This window comes from Embiotoca jacksoni, unplaced genomic scaffold, assembly GCF_022577435.1.
Source record: "Embiotoca jacksoni isolate LCO1_2020_lvr unplaced genomic scaffold, fEmbJac1.0.p SCAF_17, whole genome shotgun sequence".
Taxonomy (NCBI): Eukaryota; Metazoa; Chordata; class Actinopteri; family Embiotocidae; genus Embiotoca; species Embiotoca jacksoni.
Window position 1 is genome coordinate 2,011,700 of NW_027185307.1, and position 14,351 is coordinate 2,026,050.

The window sequence follows — 14,351 nt, forward strand, 5'->3', positions numbered from 1 at the left end:
AGTTTTGGTGCCTAAATCTATCTTTTCACGCATAGTTGAGGTAAAGCATGACTCTGACACTGTTTCGTCTAGTGGACTGACAGTTTTTTTTTTTACACACTTTGGTGTATTACTGGTTTGAATCTCCAGTAAAGTCTCAGTAAATCTGGCGTTGAATGAAGTTGTTTACTAGTGAATCTTATTTTGTTGTTGTTGTTGTTGTTGTTTTTTCCCAGCACGGTGTGGAGGTACTGACTTTCAGAAGCGGGCTCCTGTTGCCGTCTGTCGTGCTGTAGCGAGTGTTTGGTTCGTGTTCAATAACAGTCACCTAGTGGCCTGAACTGTATCTTTACATTCAGAACTATGACCTCAAAACTAGAATGTGGTTGTCGTCGACTCTTCTCGTTTGACCTCGTACGTGACTGTAGACGTTAGCAGTGCTAGAGGATACATTTATGTAATGCATACTGCATATTATACCAGTAGAGGGCGCACTTTGAAAGAAAACATAATTAAAGGGGGAGTGTGTGTGATGGGGGAGGGTTAAAGAGAGTTGCGTTTTGACACACACATATGTACAAACATATGAACTCCACCTGCACACACACACACACACACACACACACCTCCCTTAACAGCTCTTCCATACTGTTGAGCTTTTTTCAGCTCTCTTCAACTTTCTACGAGTTCCTACAGACGGGACCTGTATACCTGTATTTGTAGATATTTTGAGCACTTGGGGTGGAGGGGGGTGGGTGAGGAGGGTGGGGGTGGGGTACCTTTTACACAACACTGGATCTGCTCCGTCACTCCTCGCCTGTACATACCAACTTCTACTACTTGTAAAGGAATCAAACTCTTTGGCACTCGTATAGCCAGCACTATGCAGAAACTGAAACATTTCTTTGGCATGCTTTGAAATGCAGAATATTATAGAGGAAAATATACTAAATAAATAAAGTCTGCTCTAATTTCTTATTAAAATAATCACCTTATTGAAAAAAAACAAAAAACAGAGCCGTCCATGGTATAAAGGGATATGATGATGATGATGATGATGATGATGATGATGATGATGATGATTCCGATGAGGGTGATGAAGCTAAAGACTTTTAATATTGTGCACATTTTTATTTGCATGCTGCACTGAAAATCCTCCGGTAATAAGAAGCTTTGACGTGCGACGCAGCTGATTTCTGCTGTATGCTTGCAGACTGTGTAGAGTGACATACTGAATTCTTCCGACTGACGGGAGAGTCCTATTTAAATTTATATATATATACATATATATATATATATATATATGTATATATATATACATACTACTTCCAGGTCATGGAACGAGGGGTACTGAATAGCTGCAAACATAGTGATCTTAGATGATACAATATTATATTGTATATTTGTATCTTTGGTTGCAAACCACTATAGCGCATATGTGGCAGTCCTGGGCAGAACTGTTTCCAAATATCCAGGAGCGCTTGATTTCCTCACCTGGGCTCTGCTCTGTGTGGCCTGAGGAGCTAAATCAAGTGCACCTAAAATATTACAAATGCGGCTTCGCCCATCTGGGACCGACTCCACTCTGGAGAACAACTGTCATCAACACGTGAGGGCAGTGTTGGACCACATCCGACTCTGACTTCTGTGTTAAATCTGCCAGCAAAAGCATATCTTTAACACTTTAGTTGTCAGATGTCCCAGAAAAGAGCAAATGTTTTTGTCGGTGTGTAAACTGTGGCGGTCCCACGGTGGAACCACAGAATAATAATAATAATACTGGGCTTCCAGCTCATAATACATCATTCATATCAAAGACTGAAGAAAGGTGGAAATGGTGACGCTCCAGGTTCTGATTGTGTGATAGCATTATCAATGGTTGAACTTTATAACATTTCAAAATGTTTCTTTCAATAAACCTCTTTGAAAGCAAAAATCATCTTGACTGGATTGATGTTTGTGACATTTGAATGTGACTTTATTGACTGTGGGGAAGTTCGCTGCCCTGGAGAACATTCTGTTCGTCTCTCCGGAAACATTAATCAGGATTTTCTAGTCAGAAAAAAGAAGGAAAAGGTCCAAGTTTTTCAGAGTCGTAGATACATATCCAGGTTTTAAAACTCAATAAACTCGTCCTCCCACTATCACACTTCCTGTAGTGTCTTCCTCTCTTTGACCTCTTCCACTCTGATATCTTTTCTCTGAAAACAGATCCTGAACCTGTGTGAAGTGTTTCGTTTGTGCTACAAGTTAAGAACAAGTCATCTAAATCTTTCTTATAGTTTCTTGCCACAGTAGATTCACACTCATCACTGTTCTTATTTTAAGGAACTGTGATCTGTGCTGTGCAGCTGCATCATCAGAATAAATGAACCAATGTTCACAGTGTCACATCAGCCAAATAAACTCAGTAGGACTTTCTTACTTTTAAATGATGCTTTCAGGAACCATATTCAGGCTCGGTGGATCTTAAATGGCAGCAGGACTTCAGTAAACACAGAGTTCCCATCAGTGGTGGAAAGTAACCAAGTACTTTTACTCAAGTACTGCACTCACAAGTTGGATGGATCAGCACTTTACTTGAGTATTTCCATTTGATGCCACTATATTCTCTCTCCTTAGAGGGACATGTTGTACTTTCTGCTCCACTATTTGTCAGCTTTATTTACTTTTCAGATGAAGATTTGAGACAGTAGATGATATAAAATAGATTGTTAAAGATGAACCCAGTGGTGCCCAAACTGTTTGTCTGCTGATGTTTTACAAACAGCAGGGTGTCGTCAGACATACTTCATATTTCAGATGTCTCTGAATTGTTAACAGCTCTAAAAAAAAATAAGGATTTTTTTCCCCTTAATACTTCCCACATGGTTTCATTTTAATAAATGCTCAAATGAAAAAAAAAAAAAGATCATAAAAAAAGCCCATAAACTAAAAACGGATTTGTGTGACAGAAATACTTTTGTTCTTCCACTTCTTCCATCTTTCCTCCTCAGACACAGAAACCCTTGGAGCCTCATTATTTTCTGCCTCCACAGCCAAACCACACGTTCAGCTGCCTGGAACTGCAGTTTACTGTTTCCGCCACGAGGTGTCACTATAAACCTACACAACGTGAGGTGGAACACATTAAACTGCTTGCGATATTTTTTGTCCTGTTTTGGATTTTTTTTCTCCAGTTTCACCTCCAGTGAGGGAAAAGTTGGCAGCTGCAGTGTGAGCATTAGCCAGAGGACGTTTTTACAAATATGTGATCACTGCGTGGTAAATCATCGACAATCAGTGTAATAATAAAAGTCAAATCTTTAAACCACTAAGTGTTTATTGTGTTTAATGTTTGTGTTTCATCAAGCAGTATCTATTATTCGTTTATTCCAAATACACCACGTTTTGGATAGCGGGCCGCGTGGATGGACTCGTGGATGATTGAGACTTTCCGACAGTAATTCCTGTCCACCCGGTGACATTCCTGGGATCAGGACGGCATAAGGGCGTCTTCCTGGGCCGTGGCCGTATCCAGAGCCCGTTCCCTCCGGCGATTGGACCGGCACCGTCCCGTAAAAGGAGTCAAACTTCTCCATTGTATGCACACGGTGTCCGTCAAAAGTGCATCTGGTGACGACAAGGAGCCTGCGCAGGATTCACAAGCTGTGATTGGACAGTGGGTTTGTCACTCAGGGCTTGGCACGAATCTGATTGGATGAAACCGGAGCCAGTCAGTAGTCTCGCCCTGTGATTGGTTCACGGCTCGTCCGGGGAGGAGTAAATGAGTCTGCGTCCCGCACAGTGCACTCTCTCGGGTGGGCGGATCGTAGCGGTGACAGCGACGCTCGGAGACTCCCGAACAAACTGTCAAAAAGCGGACAACTAACGGTGAGTGGAGCCGAAAACGGAACACCGTGTGGCTGTCGGTGTGTGTGGAAGCCGGCGCTGTGTGCACGGGGCGCGGGGTCGGTGGCGGGCCGCCGAGCCCGGCTCGCAGTGAAATGACGGTGATTTTGGATGAGTGATCTCAGCACGCATCACCGCGAGCGTGCACGGCTGTAGGTTAATGCTGCGTTCAGGTGCTGCTCGGAAACTCTCCCTTTCTGGAAAGAGGGCACACTTCACGTGCACTCGCCCTTTTTAAAAAAACATTTGTAATCATTAGTACCCACATGCTGTTGTTGAGGTAACTTTGTTGAACGCCAGCCTTCACTTTCTGCTTTCGCTTCCTCCCAGTATTTATTACAGAGTTGTGGAGGTCACGTGCTGCTGCATACAGGGTCTGCATCTGCCCATTCGTGTGTGTGTGTGTGTGTGTGTGTGTGTGTGTGTGTGTGTGTGTGTGTGTTGTACTGCCGTTCTTTACATCCTGCATGCAGACTTCATGTCCTCGGTGGACGTTTAGATTCAGACACACTCATTCCTTGTGATGATGTTGGAGATGAGTCTCTGCACGAGTTCACCGTGTTAAATTCACCTGTGAATATGTGGTGATGTGGTCATAATCCTAATAAATGATCATGATCTTTTCTCTCGTCTTTCTCTACGTTGTTTCAAACTCACGTGAGGTTCATTCATGATGCTGAGAATAGTAGTTTCATTCAAAACTAGACCTCTCAGCTGTTTGTTGTTGCTTTCTGTCTTTCATTTGAACAGCAGGATGATGATGATATGTTGCTTAATCGGTCAGTTAATTGATAGAAAAGTAATCTTCAACTCGTTTTGAGTAATTTTTTAAATGGAAAAATGCTGAAATTCTGTGACTGCAGGTTTTCAACGTGAAGGTTTTCTGGTTGTTTTATTGCTCCATGATGATAAACTGAACATCCTTTGGTTGTGGACTGTTTGTGGAAGACAAGGAGACATTTTAGGCTGCACATGTTCTCAATTTTCTGACACTTGAATGACTTAACATCTAATCAATTAACTGTGAAAAATATGGACAGATTAATAGATAATGTGAATGACCGTTATTTACAGCCTTCATTAGATGTCTGGTAGTTCGTCCTGGAGACGTGTTTCTGAAGGTTGTTTTTGTTGACTGCAGCGTTTTGATTAAAAAACGTTGTTCCTGCTTTTCATGTGTTCGTGCACGTTGTCCCTGAAACTCTGACAGAAACCACGACGGTCTCCATAACTCTGTTTCCACCTGCACTGAGACCGTTTACCACAGAAAGAGATGTGAAGAGGACTCACCGGAGAGGATTGTCCCTCCCTCCCTCCCTCCCGTCCTCCCGTCCTCCCTCCTGTCCTCCCGTCCTCCCTCCCGTCCTCCTTCTATCCAGATTACTCTCCAATCCTCCACTAGCCAGATTACTGAGTGGGAAATAAGAGGTGGGACTGATCTGAGGCCCTGAATTCATTATGGACCTGATCCAATCTCATCCCTAAAATGTCCCGGTGCGTGTTGCGTTGCTGTAAACCCAACAAAGTGATCAGGTATTAGGCCCGAGGGGCCGACGGTTATCAAACGGGTCAGAGGGGTTGTGCTGCTGTCGGCTCGACTTCCAGCAGAGCTGCTGAGATGAACCGCAGTGCAGAGAAGCTCTGTGATGTCGAAGATGAAAGTACAGAAACACATGCTTCACCTGGAGCCCCCCCCCCCCCCCCCCCACACACACACACACACCTCCTGCTGTGTGTCCATAGAAAACAACCACCAACACATATAGGAAGTTCTCCACAAACATTGATTTATGTTTAGTGAAACGCCCTTTTTTTTACCGCAGGCTCTTATTTTGAAGGATGCATCACATCAGTTCATAGAACTTGGCTTCAGTCTGATGCTTCATGTTTCTGCGGTGGAAGCAGTTGTTTTCCTTTCGCCGTTAATAACCTTTAAAATCCTGGTCTGTGTTTTATAGAAACACTGCAGCTCTGTGCTCCTGATGACAGATAAAGAACATCTGCTTTATTACTGTTTTACAGCTCTTCAGATTCCTCATCTGTACTTCTGTCACTGTCTGGCTGTGTTTTCTGAGGCCCACTTTAACACTCTGGAGCTTCTTGCCAATATTAAATACCGCCCTCGGTAGTTTTATAGTGAACCGCTTTGGATTCTGGGAAAACTTCTCGACCGTTGTGCAGACGTCTCCGTCGCCTGCTGCTGAATCCTCCGTGCAGCATAACCAAACCAAACGTTCATTAATCTTTACTGATTGGGTCCAAAGTTTAGTCAGCCTGGTTTCACATCACATCTGGTCAAGTAGAAGATATATTCAGACCAAAATGGCCGGCTGTGGAACAGATTATACACTTCCAAATTGGATAAATGATCAGTTAAGCACGTTTGCCAAAATCCAATGACAGGCATTAACCTTAACAACTGTGCAGTGTTCAGGGAGTGAGGTGGTGGTGGAGGTGGTGCAGGTGGTGGAAGAGGTGGTGGGACGTCGGGTCACTTTGTGTCCTTTGAAACTGAAAGAGAAAGAAAACAGCTGATAGTGATGTTATCTCCAGTCACGCCTCCACTTCTACCAAAAACACTGAAAGGTTTAATGTTTTGGTTTTTCAGTGCTGTGGAGTCTGTGGAGCAACATCTGTAACATCTGTAACATCTGTAAGGGAGGTCCAGTTTACGAAGCTTTGAACTGCAGATGTTAGTGCAGGTTGAATTCAGATACTGAGAGAGTAAATATCTAAATATCAGCCTGCCGATTTACAGGATAATCTATCAGAATCAGCGTGTATGCAACATGCACCGTTATGAAAAGTTTTTTTTACAGAACATAATGCAGATAAAGATTCCATCTTTACATTAGAAATTGTTCTATTTTGTGGTTATTTATATATATTTTTTAAATTCCAGTGAAGTTGACTGTTTCAGTGCTCTAATGTCAGTGAGGACAAAAAAACGTAAATATCCTTTATCAAATATTTTTGTCGTAATACAGTGTATGTTCTTTAAAATGTCCTAATATTGGTATCGTCATCAGCTCCAATAATCCTCCATCAGTCAGCCTGTTAGTATCTCTTCCATATCTTTGATACGTTTCAGTTCTGACACTCATCAATAAATTATTTTGTTACTTAAGCAAAAGATAATATTGCAATTGTAGAAGTGACCAACTAAATAAAATATTGAATCTAAATGTGTTCATATTGTGGAGCAATTTGCTCTCAAAATATACAACTTGTTGTTAGCGTGATCTCCATTTCCATGGCAACACATGGCGGTTGTCTAAGAACTGGAAAACAATCAGTAACGTCAGTAGACTTTTATATAATGTATGCAATGTTTACTACTCCAGGAAGTGGTTGGACCCTTAGCAACCACCTAGCAACAGAGAGGATTTCTAGTCTCCAACTGAATAAATACAGAAAAATAGAAACACTAAACTGATCAGCTAGTTCAGTCTGGTTGGAACAAAGATATCTGATGAACAAAGATATCTGATGAACAAAGATATCTGATGAACAAAGATATCTGATGAACAAATATATCTGATGAACAGAGCTATCTGATGAACAAAGATATCTGAAGAACAAAGATATCTGAAGAACAAAGATATCTGATGAACAAATATATCTGATGAACAGAGATATCTGATGAACAAAGATATCTAATGAACAAAGATATCTGATGAACAGAGATATCTGATGAACAAAGATATCTGAAGAACAAAGATATCTGATGAACAAAGATATCTGATGAACAAAGATATCTGATGAACAAAGATATCCATGTTCTCATGTGTTTTTAACATTTTAGCTCCGTGTCATGTGTTCAAACCAAACCGGTCCAGCTAGCCTCCTCTAGGACTGTAAGTGCGTGACTATCCGTGGTGTTACGGTACGGGTGCTCAGAGCGACCAAAAAGGACCAAAAGAGACCCGACTTCACCAAATGGGTCATTTAATAGAACTATAACAAGTAGAAACTACATTATATTACATATTATACGAAATTATATTCTAATTCTATATTCCCATTGAGGAGGTGGAGGGATATTTGTCGTGATGAGCAGGGTGTGTTGTCATGGTGATTTTTTTTCCAATTGTTCAGTGGACCAATCAGATCTCTGGGTTGGAAGAACTTGTTCTATAATTTACCAGCTCTGCTCTGGTTGATCCAGGTTTTCTATTAGAGCAGCTCATTCAAATCTTCATAAATAGTCTTCATCACTGGCTGATAATTGCTTTTAATGTGTGGGAATAGGAAGCATTTGATTGAATGTAGAATCATAGTTTTCATTAAAAAGCTTTATTGCGACCGTGTGCTGAAGGAAACCGTCTCTGTCTGCACAACTGTTCATGTCCGGTGAACAAATACGTTTGATTTATCCCGAGTCATTATTACGTTGACCACATTTTCTCTGTGTTTCCCAGCAGTGTTACATTTGAAGGACGGTGACGCAGACCAGAGCTTTATATCCTGTTTTCATGCTCTCTAGCTTCGGCTGGAATTATTAAAGCTCTTCTTATCTTCTTTGGATGACGTTCTGTTTAAATAAATAATCAGAGCGCAGCCCAGAGCAGACGTGGTCTTCTTCCCTCCAAGAAGTCTGAAGCAGAGAATGAATAATGCATTTTAAAGAAGAAGCTTTGAATAAGTGGGTATATTTTCAGGGGTTAGGGATCGGCAGGTGATCGGACAGATATGGTGAAGCTTTGATCCAGTCGACTGACGCCCAGCATGGTTGATTTTAAAAGGATCACCTGCCGGGCTGGTTTTCTTCCTGGCACAGAAAAATCAGTTCATGTTCGAGGTGTCACCCTTACGGCATTGAAATGGGAAGTTGACTGAACAGCCAGCACTCATTAATACTCAGTATTTACTGAAATTTCAAGTGACAGCTGGACTCTTAATGTCCAATGATTGAACTATAAGTTTATTAAATTGATTGAAGGAAATTTGTCGTGTTCATCGAAATGAGAATAAACAGGAGATGACGTAAATGGAGGAAGAAATATTGGAAGGAAGAGGTGAGTCAGGAAGTAGGAGACCACGGTAGGAGGGGAGGAAAGGTAGGAAGGAAGGGAGGAAGTGTTAAAGCAAACAGACATGTTTCCTCTGAGTCGGAGAGATCCCGGTTTGTTCCCAGGCTGAGGAATGTCAATGGACTGGAGCTGAGAGTCATTGACTCCCAGCCTCTTTGTTCTCCACCCACACACTCCAAATACACTGATGGATAGTCTCCTTCTCTTGTCCTCCTCATGAGTCATCTTAAGATATGTCAGAGAAGACCCTTCACAGTTATTTCTGAGTGTTGCAGGTGAAGAAGGAGCCGGGGTTAGAGGTCGTCCGTAGCAGGATCCTCTCTTCAAGGTCAGCAGGCGGCTTCATCGCAGCCTCTGTAAATGAAACCCACCATCCACTTGTTTCTGCTGACGGTGGTTCGGTCCGGTACAAAGACTGTATTATCATCCTGAGCTACGCACAAACCAAACACATGAACAAGCTTCTTCTCGGCCTGCATGGACCAGTTCAGGAGGAATTCCTCTTATTGATCAGCCAGCTGTGGATAGACTGACGTTCAGTCTATAAAACGTCAGAAAGTAGTGAAAGGTGTCAGCTGTGATTCTCTGAAACTCGGGTGGATATCTTCTGATTGCTCGTCTGATCCAATTAAAGGTCCAAAATCAAAATATATTATAGAGCGAACACTCCTGGATTATCGAGGCTGATGCCAAAATAAAATGAATAAGAAATCCCATTTTAGATGAATTGACTGAAATGTGTTGATCAAAGGCAGTTTGATGAGACACTTTATTGTCCAAAATGATATCGGTGCACTCTTACATTAAACTCTACAAAGAGTAATTTATAAATGACTCCACATATCCTCTTCTGTATTATGATCATTTATTCACAATAATCCAATATGTCTGTGATCAAATCAGCCGACTGATGAAAATTAATTGACTTAGAAATCAAATAAGCCTACAAATAGTTTTGTGTTTTTATCTGTAAAATAATGTAAACGACTAATTGATGGTTCAGAAACATGTTTCGGTGTTCTGGGAGGATCGGATCATAACGTTAAACTATTGATAAAGTTCTGTGCAGGATGTCAGCTCTGAAAAGAAGGAAAAACAACAACAACATCTCATTCCTGGTAGTGACGATAAATATCTTTACCACACACACACACACACACACACACACACACACACACACACACCTCTGATGGGAGTTGATCGGTGCTCGGACGGCCGGTAATTGTCTCCATCAGCATCGATCCCTCACTGATTCATGCTGTTTACTGTAAAATCAATGTGGCTGTAAGAGCTGCTGACTCAGCGATGATGGGAGAGTCACGCCTCTTTTAATTCTCTGAACCGGACCGGCTGCGACTCGGAGCATCAGTCTGTCGCTAACAGATGCGTTGGTGTCCGCAGAGCGTCCGGCTCGGTGTGTTGGCAGACGAGCGAGCGGTCGGGTCGTTTGCTTCTGATCCAGTCGGAGGTTCTTCTGCTCGCCGTCGGACCATCAGACGTGTTTTAATCTGGTCTGTTCTCGTTGAGAATCATTTTGAAGGAAGTCGCAGCCAAATGAATCTGTATCAAATCCAAAAACACGTTTCCATCAGGTTGTGCTGCTGCAGAGAGGAAACACTCATTCATCAGTATGCAGCTCCTACATGCAGAGGGCTGACTGTTGGGATGCAGCAGTTTATCTATCGATAAATCAATGAATGGTTCAGTCCTTCCTTATGACCGGTGACTTGTGTTCTGTCCGACCATCAGATATCACAGCTCATCCTGCAGGAGCCACGCAACTCTGATTTCTCATTTTACCATTTAAATGACTCAAATATTTAATCAGTTAACACCATTTTTGCCATAATTAACCCATTAATTTAATGAAATGAACTGTCTTTATGCTGTAAATGTATTGTAGACTTACTGTACATAAACAAATAGCAGCTAAATGAAACTTTGTTTGGTAATAAATACGAAGCGACACGGAGCAAAGCTTCAAATATAAAGTGCTTTTTATTGTGTTCCTTTATCAAACAATAAGATGATACTGCTTGGCGAGATATTGACTATTTTATATATATCGATATAATTTCAAACGAGATGTAAATTGAGATATTATCATTTCAGTATAGTTTAATGTTTTGCGTTCCTCATGTTTCTTCCACGAATCCTGAATCCTCATCTCCATCATGTAAAATACACGACTTTTATTACTATTATCACAAAAGGAGGAATGAATAGACAGAAGAGAAAGAGGCATCACTAACTGCTCAGCTAAAGTAACTATCAGATGTGAACAGCTGGTAAACATCTGGGATTCAGGAGAAAGTTGCTAAAAGCAGAAGGAGAGCTGAGTTAGAAGAACAAGTGTCAGTTAAAATGTTCGGAGGCTGATTAAAGCTGCTGTAATGAAGAAAAATAGCAAATGAACCGGGATAAGGAAGGAAAGTCCACGTCCTGCAGCGACCCTCACAAACTGTGTCCTGTTGCATGGCGTAAAAATGGGCCTTGAACTTTGACCCATTTAGTCACGCAACATTTGAAGTTAAAAAAAAAAAAGGATGCAATTTGGTTCAAGTACGCTTCCTTTAAATTCTTCTTCTTCTTCTTTTTCTTCTGGGCGGAGCTTTAGCGCCACCTACTGTCTCGGCGGCTCAATCGATGTGGCGTATCTTCCGCTGCAGAGGATTGTGGGTCAGAACATCCAGAGTATCACGCTGGTCTGCAGACTGTGAAATACGAGCGGATGTCGTCGGACATCCTGGTACTTTTAACATACTAGGTATTGGGACATACTAAATCTTTTTCTGGCGTACTAGATAGTATGTTAGTGTGGAAACTAACATACTGTCTTTACATTTTGTTTTGATCCCAATCTGTTCTAATACATGTATTGTGACATCTCATGTGGCTTTGAACATACAGCAAATATCAAGAAATCATTTATCAGCATTCATGTAGACTTCTGTAATCCCTAATAAAGCAGCGCAGTCAACTGTGCGTGACCCGGTGCTACACCCTTTACACTGTGTGTATAATATACAGATTTAGCACAGATTACTTCAACAGTTTGTCTTTTTAAATCAAGAACTCAGTTCCTGGAGCTGGACTTCCATCATTCATCCATCATGTAGTGAATCTACAGAGCTGCACATCTGACAGGCTGCCAGACAAATGGATGCAGTATGAGTGGGAGTGGGGGGGGGGGGGATTGCGTGACAGCGGTGGATTGAATGAATGAAGTGATGGAGGGATGGAGAGCGGAGGGGAAGAATGGGATGGTACAGGGTGAGCCGGTCGCTGTAATCCTCCCTCACAACGGTAGCAGCTGGACCAGTGTGTCAGCAACCGGGCTTTACTGCTGCCAATTATACAGCCGCCGCGTGTCCCTCAGAGGGATGGACAGGTGGTGTGGGTGGATGGACAGGTGGTGTGGGTGGATGGACAGGTGGTGTGGGTGGATGGACAGGTGGTGTGGGTGGATGGACAGGTGGTGTGGGTGGATGGACAGGTGGTGTGGGTGGATGGAGAGGTGGTGTGGGTGGATGGACAGGTGGTGTGGGTGGATGGACAGGTGGTGTGGGTGGATGGACAGGTGGTGTGGGTGGATGGACAGGTGGTGTGGGTGGATATTTACTCTTTCTGAAACGAGCAGTTTGGAACATTTCATTGAAGACATGATGCTTAAATGTGTCCTTTGAGGGAACCTGATATATAAACATGTAGTTAGGACTCTTATGTAAAATAACAAAACTGGTGAGTTCCTACTATAAAAGTGACCAATATTCCCGTTGTCCACCTGTTCACAGCTTCATGGACATGATTGTCCAATATGTCAAAGGGACAAAATACAAAGTAGAAGAAGTTTGACTGACAGAATGTTTCAATGAGAAACATCAACTGAGACGAAGCTCTGCAGACGTGGAGTTAAACTGCACACAAATATGAGAAAACAGAAACTGGACCGAATGAGAAGAGAGGAAGGTGTCGCTTCTCGTTTAGTATTCCTGTTTCTTCCTGAACGTCCGGCCTCGTCTTCCTCTGCTGGTCAAGATGAAGATCGTATCTGAAACCACGAGAGAAAGAAATGTTGCTGCTGCTGAATAAATAGGCGCTCAAAAATATGACAATGTTTCAGGGTATTTCTGACATAACAGTCCTGATGACATGACAACATTTGGACAAAAATGTTGTGTTGCTGGTTTATATGCGAGTATGAACGTCATTTATTCAGTAAAATCTAAACAAAAATGATTTCTGTTCTTTAGTTTGTAAACAACAACAACAGTGACTCAGTGAAATTCAGATTCTGTCATACATGTGCTGCTGCTGAGCAGAAGTTCACTTTAGAATGATGTCATACTGTCAGTATATTATCACAATATTATTCTTTTTACCACATTATAAATGATAAACATGATTTTGTAAACCGTACCATCAGACGCGCCTCATCTCGGTGTGACTCAGCCGACATGCTGCCGGGCTCTCGTCCAGTTCCTCTTCGCCTTTTACCTCCTCAAATAAAAACATGTTGTTTTGAATGTTTTAGTTTTAAAAAAAGAAGTGTGACAGAAACAGGAAGTGACGCGTCACTGCCCTCAGACACACTTCCAGTTTCACAAGGTATTTAGAGCCTGGCACTTTCTGCACGTTATTTTATACTCCTGTAAATCTATCTGCACTCAGGAACCCTCATTTCTTCATTTGAAATTAAATCGACATATATGTGTAAGCAAACTTTCAAAACGTATGTTTTGGTGTCAGGATTGAATCTTATCGCCTCTTCCTCGTGAATTGTAAAAGACCTCAGTATTTTGTCCCTTCAGGATTTTGCAGAGGTTTTTTTTATTGTTGATTTTCTCAAAAATTATCATGCATTTTGCAAACTTTTGTGATTTAGTTTTTTCTACAAAAGCAAGTGATGCTTTTTATTTTTTTTAGATAATACTTTTTAAATGATATTGATTCAACACACTGTGGTTGCACAAAAACAAAGTGAGATGTGTGAGGCTGTATGAACACCAGTCCTTTGTGTATCATTGCATCTCCTCCATCCTAATTCCCACATTTCCCACAAACCCCGTCACTTCCTGCTTGGTTCTCCAGCATGCAGTTTGCTGTGATGATGAGAGGAGCGCTTGAAGAGCCGGGCTGACTGTACGACTGTACGAGGAGATATTTTTGTCGATGATGCGATTAATTTGCGAAGGTTTACTTTGTGCTGATTCCTTCAGCAGAAACTCAACTGCAGAGAAATTTTGCAAAATTGCAAGCTCCTGCAAATATTGTTGAAATTGATAAAACTTGTATTTGGTAAAACATTTATTTGTGCGTTCACAAGATTCCCCAAAGGAACTGAGTGTTTACGGTAAAAAAGAGAACAACTCGAGGACATTTGTAAGAAGGCTAAATGAATAAACACAGCTTGGGAACAGAGTCTCTCTCAACATTGTGTTTATAGGC

The 14,351-nt window shown here is 41.8% G+C and overlaps 1 protein-coding gene across 9 annotated transcripts in view; it reads left to right on the top strand.

Annotated features, from left to right (window-relative positions):
• Positions 1–3,746: 3,746 nt before the first annotated feature.
• Positions 3,747–14,351, top strand: part of LOC138199288 (microtubule-associated protein 4) — a 110,523-nt gene continuing 99,918 nt past the window's right edge. For all 9 annotated transcript variants that reach the window (XM_069151237.1, XM_069151242.1, XM_069151238.1 and 6 more), the window contains exon 1: positions 3,747–3,852. The gene's annotated coding sequence lies outside the window, so the exon portion shown is untranslated. The remainder of the gene's footprint in view (positions 3,853–14,351) is intronic.